We start from the raw sequence: 7,841 nt of genomic DNA, 5'->3' as shown, positions 1-7,841 counted from the left end.
TCTGAAGTAGAGTCTGCTTCCATATCATGTTTTGTTTTCCCCACCGGAGCAACTTTATCAGTCTTGGTTTTTTCAACAACTGAATCACATACATAAAATAAAACACGGGGGTAGGGGATAACAACACGAATCACAAGGAAACATAAAACTCTTATCAAACATCACAATGATAAATTCTCCATACCAAAGCCATAACACGCTAATCATACACTTATAATATTATACATACATTTAAAAAAACAAGGATATGTATTACAACAACAACAACAACATGCTTATCAAACGTATTAATACATAATAAGATTCAAACAAATGCTTACATTTAAAGAATAACTAAACCTAAAACGCTAAAAAAATCATAAAGTAATACCTGTTCCATCTTCATTTTGAGACCTATCGTGCTTTTGCTTCGTCCTTGGTTCCGTTCCAGAAGTAGATGAGTTAGGGTTCTGAGAAATCGTGCTTGTACTTGTGCTTCACCGTAGAAATCGTCGACGGTTTTTAGGAATTTTGACTTAAGAGGATAGTTATTTGACTTTTTGAAAAGAAGGCGCGTGATTTTAAATTTTAATCGTACGGTAGTTATTTGACCCTTTTAAAAGAAGGCGCGTGCAAGGTGGTCATGATGGTGGTGGCGGAGGTGCGGTGGTGGGTGGTGAGGTGGGCAGTGGGTGGTGGTGGCGGAGGTCGGTGGTGGTGGGGGTGGTGGTGGTGGTGGTGGGTGGTGGTGGTGGGTAGTGGGTGGTGGTGGTGGTGGTGGATGGGTATAAATAAATGTATATATTCTTATATATAATATTAGTGGGTGGTGGGTGGTGGTGGTGGTGGGTAGTGGGTGGTGGTGGTGGATGGGTATAAATAAATGTATATATACTTATATATAATATTAGTGGGTGGTGATGGTGTGGTGGGTGGTTGTACGTGGTGGGTGGTGATGGAGTGTGGTTAGTGGTGGGTGCTGGGGATCGTTTTGGTGAATGTGGACGGTGGTGTGTAGTATGATTGCGGATATGTAATACATGAGACAATGACGGTGATATCCCGTATGATGACCATGATGATTGGCCCAATTATGACGAGACGATGCTAATATAACTACCTGGGTTGGTGGTGGTTATCATATTGATGCTGCTAACCTATATATACGGTTTACTTACGCCAACCCATACGATGGCGACTGTAGCTCGTACGACGAGCATGACGTCTATGATGATGATCACACATATATATGATGAGGACCAATTATATGTACCTATATGACAATACGGCACACAGCCCCCCCCCCCCCCCCCCACTCACAACACATATATGTTGATGATAATGGTGACACCAATGTTTAATGACATGTAACCCGTATGATCGACGACGACCATGATAACGTATACGATGGTCATACTGATGGTAGCATGTACGACTGATGACGTCGTTTGATAACGACGACAATTCATAAGATGGTGCCGACGGTGATCGCTAATATTGGGCGTTTTGTTTATGATAAACCATACGAAGTTGACTACATCCCCTACAAGGCAATCGGATGATGATGATGATGATGATGGAGATGTGTGACGATGATAACGACACTGATAACGAGATATATGTTTGAGCCCTTATGATCAACGCCGACTATGATAGCCTATACAATGACCACGTTGATTACCCGCACGTCTGATGATGATGTCGTTTCACGATGATGGTGATCGATGATTATGATGTTGATCATCATCATAACACATATGGTGATGATGATAACCTAGAATGTTATGAGCATCTCTATTACGAAGTTGTAAATCATATCCAGAAAATCTTACTAACGGTTAAGATAATACTTCAATAATGGATAAAAATTTTAAATTTATTTAAAAATTACGATTTATTAAACGAACTTCTCTTTTAACAAATTTTAATACCGGAATGTTAGTAAAAAAAACTAAAAGTAAATGTTTTTATACTATTTTAAAAAAGTTATAAAACAAAAAAACAAAATATATAAATAATTAAATATGTAGAAATAAATAAAACCAAAATTCAAAACCATTTTAACTTCAAAACCCTAAATCGACTTCTACTTAGCTTTACTGTAATTCGTAGACATCGCTTATCGAGTTAAGAACATAAAAATGCCAAGTCTCAATAATGGAGTTAAGTTCCTGGTAGATATCGACAACGATTCCATGAGTAGGATGGTATGTTAATATTGTTATCTGGTTAATTTTTTTTATGAAATATTTTACAGTTTTGCAACAAATACATTCAAAGAGCATTTTTTGTGTTACTTATAGCTCATTCCTAAAGCTGTTCAACCAATGTTTGCTAACATGAAATCGATTACCGGCTGTTGTTTGATTTACGATCAATGTGGTAGAACGTTTTCTGTTGTTATAATCAAAGTACTTGATGACTTTTATTTTGGAACCGGTTGGACTGAATTAATCAGAGAATGTTGTATAGAAGCTGGAACATATGTTGTTTTTGAGATTAAACCAAGATCTATGTTAAATATGTTTACTTTTAAAAGAAACGTAAATGATCAATCCGGTATTATGATATGTATTCCAGTCAGAAACCGACACGTCCGTAACCTGGTAAGTTTTAATTTATGTTTTTAACAATTGTTTCCAAATTCAAATGTCCTTTAATTAGCATGTTTAATAGGATTTCCCTGAGTGGTACGTGATTCAAGAATTTGGTGACAATTACATGAATTCGCTTTTCTAGCTTATTGCTCCAGATAGATATATGTTTAAAGTTTCATGTCTTAGGATGGGATGTGTTAGGGATGGAATGGGTTGTAGGCTAGAGGATGGATGGAATGAGGTTTTTAAACAAACTAACTTGAAAGGTGGCTCGTTTGTTGTGTTTGAAATCATATCAGATAAGACATTTCATATTAATGTCTTTCATGAAGATGGCATAGAATTTATCCTTCCTGGTCCAAATCAGCTGTTTCTCAACTATCAATCAAGCAATCAAGGTAGTTCCTCCCAAAACCCAATTCCTCTTGATGAGCAAGATGATGACTCTAAAATCGTCTTCCACATGAACGTACCCAAGAAATTGGTAAATTGAATTTTTAAATTTCTTTTTCATTTACAAGTATATTTGAAACTTGCTTTTCACAGTGTCTTCTGGCTCACATTGCTACCAAGATTGATGCCTATGATGGAATGCCAATCACTTTGGTCAATCCCGAAGGTCGTAAAAAGAAAATGAGACTTCATGGTGAGCTGTCGGGCCTGAACTTCAGATATTGGTAACCAAAATGGAAAAAATTCAAGGTGGAAAATGATATACAGATTGGTGATAAGTGCAGATTTGAATATGACTTCAATGAAGCTACTTTGTTAGTTTCAAATGTTGATTAGTGATTTGGTGATGTTTGGAACATTTGGGAAATATTTGGTGACGTGTTTCGAACATTTGTGATTTGGGTATTTGTATATGTATGGTTGTTGTATTGATATACTTTTAAGTTTATTGTGTTGAATGTTGGTTGGTTAATTAGCTTTTAAATGCTTTAATTTTTATAGTTTCTTGTATCATCTATTTTGTTAGTCACTCTTATTTTTGTTTCATGGAATGTATTGTAATGAATGATAATTATGGTTAAATCTAAAAATAAAACAAAAAACACTTTGCTAAAAAACACTATTACGCTTGTCACGCGCTAATGTACATATAACAAATATAAATACCTAATACACAATACACTCTTATCCAACCATCTTCTGGCAAAAAGTGCCTATTTTCAGCCACAGGTTCTCTGCCAATAATTAATCTATTGGTTCTTAATTAAAAGGGAGGCAAAACTCAAAAAGCTCCAAAATATTGGCTCCAAATATTCAAAAACTCCAAATTTCATTTAACACTCCAAAAATCAAGTTACACTCCAAATTATTAAAAATTTTCCACTCCATAAATCAGCCAAATTATTCAAAAAACAATTGAAGATGAAGCTTATAGATGAAAGAATCGAAGAAGAACGCTACTTCTATGAGGAAGCCAACTACGACGACGACGCTCAATCAGACGACACTGAAGGCTACTCCAGCGAGGAAGCGAACGACGACGACGACGGTCAACCGGACGAGGTTATAGGGACGATGGTTATCGAACCCCTCAACAGTTTGGAGACTGTCGAACCCCTCAACAGTTTTGCTACTACGAAAAAACCTACAAGGGGGTTGACGAGGTTACCTAAGCTGCGTACCCAATATGCAAACTCTGGTGGTGTCAGACTGGCAGTGGAGTTTGATAATCTGGGTAGGTTCACTGGCCAAAACAGATCAAAGTTTGCAAGTTTTTTAGGGGATGTTGTAAGGGAAATAGTTGGCTTGAGACATTTAAGTTGGAGGGAGGCCACAAAGGAGCTTAGAGATAAACTGTGGGAACAGATAACGGTTATTCTTTATTTCTATTTGTGCATTTTTATATTTTGTGATGTAATTTACCTTTACTGTATTATATTATGCAGAAATATTTTGAGATTGAGGATTGTCGCAGGCCTTCTGTGATGAATCGGCTCGGACACCTTCTTCGGGATTTCAGAAGAAAAATGTATGCCAGATACATTATGCCGAACATCGGTAAACCTCTGAAGCTGAAGGCGATACCCAAGGGTCACAGGACATTGATCAGGCAAGAAGACTAGGATCGCTTCGTTGAGTACACACAATCAGAGAAGTTCCAGGTATAAATCCTCTACTCTGTAAACTTAGATTGATCGACTATATATGGTTTATTTTTTTGTTTAAATATAATGAAATGATTATAATGTGTGGTTGAAGAAAAAATCGGCTTCATCAAAGGGAGCTCGAGCAAAGAATGTTTTTTATCATCACATGGGACGAGGGGGTTATACCTACCTTCGAGAGAAAATGGTAATCACCGTCAGCAGCTTTCTCTCTAGTTCAATGATTTGTTGGTAACGCATGACCGTCAGCTGCTTTCTGTTGAATATTTTACAAGGTCAACAAGAAGGAAATTGGACCGGATGAGATCCCCGGCCGTGCATTAATGTGGATGAAAGGAAGGGAGGATAAAGATGGTGCATACAAGAATGCTGTTGTCGAAGGCGTGGCAACCAAATTAGTATGTTTTAGTATTAAACTTTTTAAATCATGTTAAAGTCAATTCATTGCCTTATATTGGTGTCAAACAAACTTGAGTCTGTATAACTTGCCTCAACACTTTATGTGGATACATAAGCCTGTTGCAAGTGTATTAGAATATTTGTTTTATTGCAGGCTGAGCATGAGGAGCAGATCGCCTCCGGAGCCCTGGCACTTCAATCGTGCACAGATGCCGTCACCTTAGTGCTTGGCAAAGAGAAAGGTGGGGTTTTAAAAGGGATTGGGTACGGATTAACAACAGGTAAATATTGGGGTGTGGGTCGGGTAAAAGGCTCGTATAAGCAACGGATTGCCCAACTTGAGCAAGAGGCGGTGCAGAGAGATGTAGTGGTGAACAGGCTGACGCATCTACTTGAATCCACGAAAGCTATGCTAGCAAGCCATGAGAAGGAACAGTTAGCATTTGAGGCCAGGTTCAAACATCTCGAAGGATTGTTGTCGGGAATGTCGGCAATTCAAGTAAGTGACATATGCTACATATTATAAATGCATTCGACATACATAATTGGCACTGTTTTTGTCACAATTCGTAGGTAAATCATGTTCCCAACCAGGTTGGTTCTAACCAAAGTACTAGTGCTGTGGCGCAAAATAAACTGCCAGGACCAGTAAGTATCTGACAATTTCTTTGTTTTTTACAACTTTCCATGTGATTTTTCATTTTCCATAACCTAATAAATTGATTTGTAGACCAGTTCTGTGCAACAAGAATCCGTTTCTCAGGTAACCATTTGACAGTTTGATTGACTTGTTTTAATAATTAACTTTCCATGTGAGTGTGCTGATTTTGCATAAGTTAATTGTAGCCCAAGTCTGCAGATAAAATAGTTGTTGAAACGGAACCCGCTCCTCATATCGAGCCTTCAGTAAGTACTTTCCATGTGAGTGTGGTGACAATTTCAATACTTTTTATAATTCGTTTCCAACGTGAGTGCTCATTTTCTATTTACCGAATTGCAGGCCAAGTCTGTGGAAGAAAGTGTCGATCACCATATCGCGACATCAGTAAGTATTTGACAATTTCAGTACTTTTTATAATTCGTTTCCAATGTGAGTGTGCTCATTTTCTATTACCGAATTGCAGGCCAAGTCTGTGGAAGAAAGTGTCGATCACTATATCACGACATCAGTAAGTATTTGACAATTTCAGTACTTTTTATAATTCGTTTCTAATGTGAGTGTGCTCATAAACTAGTTTACGAATTGCAGGCCAAGTCTGTGGAAAAAAGTTTTGACCAAACGGTACCGGCTGCCCATATCGCGACATCAGTAAGTATTTGACAATTTCAGTACTTTTTATGATTCGTTTCCAATGTGAGTGCTCATTTTCTATTTACCGAATTGCAGGCCAAGTCTGTGGAAAAAAATGTCGATCCCCATAGCGCGACATCAGTAAGTATTTGGTAGTTTCAGTTTTTATATTGTATAAGTCCAAACAATTCCAATTTCTGTTATATTACCAATGAAGCCTGCAGAGAACAATGTTGACCAAGCATCAACACAACTACACCACACTCCGGATAGTAACGGCTCGAAAAAACCATCAGTAAGTATTTGGCTATTTCAGTTTTTCCTTTAATTGTTGATTGATTCATTGAATGGTTTTTAGGTAAAACGGAGAAGCCGTAAAAAGAAAAGTTGATGTATCTACAGATGAAGCTTCCCCACCTGCTGAAATAAAGGTATGTGCTTCGCGAAACATTGTTAATTTCCCACCAACATGGGTATGTACTTATATATTGACTGCAACTAAGCCATCTTAATTTCACATACTGGTTTATAGGTGTATGAGTGTCGTTTGTGTGTGCTTGATAAGCGTAACAAGGTGGCAAATGATAAAGTTCTTTGGTCACCGGTTCCACAACAGTTGCATGGAAAAGCAATCCCGGAGGGCTGCTATAAAGTTAGTATTGATGAAGCCATAAAGGAACAAGCAATTATTCCTTGTGACGCAGGTGAAATTATGACTGTTGGCGACGCAGTTGGTACTTTCGTTGCTTGGCCAGAACACCTAATCGTATGCGACGAGGAGGTTTGTTCCCTTTTAACTTAACCGAACAAATATCTATGTTCTTTTTGATTTAGTTTAAAAAATGAACACTTGTGTTCTTTTATGTTCGTTTGTTTATAATCTAAACTAACGTAATTGAACAAAGATAAACGAACATAAACGAACTTCCCGCCGAAAGGTTCACGAACAGTTAAACGAACGTTCGGTATGTATGTATGCATACTATGTTGTTTAATTAATTCGATTACAAAATACGACATAATTATACATATTTGTTTTTCATATTCTGTTGTTCCAGCTACCACCTCTCCCGTCCTCAAAAGAACCAGACAGAGCTGGCAAGAAGGCAAAGGCAAAGTACACAACGATAGACCGGGTCACCAAACAGAAGACAATGAGCAGTGCCAAGAAAACCGACGCCTAAGCTAGTATATAGGTAGTCGTTATTTCTGTATTTTGTAAGATATTTTGCATGTACATTTGCAATGAATATTATTGTTAATATAATAATTTTGGTTTGTTGCTTATAGCTGTTTTATATTACTGCACAAAAAATAAAAATAATTATATATTGCCTAATTATACACAATTTAGCCACATAGAACACATTAAATAGGTATGGCCAAAAGAAAGACAATAGCCACACCTGAAATTACAAAAATTAGAGTCTATAAATGACCATTAGCCACAACATAAAC

General features: G+C 37.3%; 1 long non-coding RNA gene across 1 annotated transcript; it reads left to right on the top strand.

Moving 5' to 3' along the window:
- Positions 1-5,843: 5,843 nt before the first annotated feature.
- On the top strand, positions 5,844-6,662 carry LOC143613223 (uncharacterized). The gene is made up of 2 exons (XR_013150075.1): positions 5,844-6,019; positions 6,143-6,662. It is a non-coding gene; the product is annotated as an uncharacterized LOC143613223 (long non-coding RNA).
- The last annotated feature ends 1,179 nt before the right edge of the window (positions 6,663-7,841 follow it).

The sequence above is a fragment of the Bidens hawaiensis genome, unplaced genomic scaffold (genome assembly GCF_021521415.1).
Source record: "Bidens hawaiensis isolate Kalapana, Puna unplaced genomic scaffold, B.hawaiensis_p1.1 tig00036827_1, whole genome shotgun sequence".
Taxonomy (NCBI): domain Eukaryota; kingdom Viridiplantae; phylum Streptophyta; class Magnoliopsida; order Asterales; family Asteraceae; genus Bidens; species Bidens hawaiensis.
This window is presented reverse-complemented; position numbering and strand designations above follow the sequence as displayed.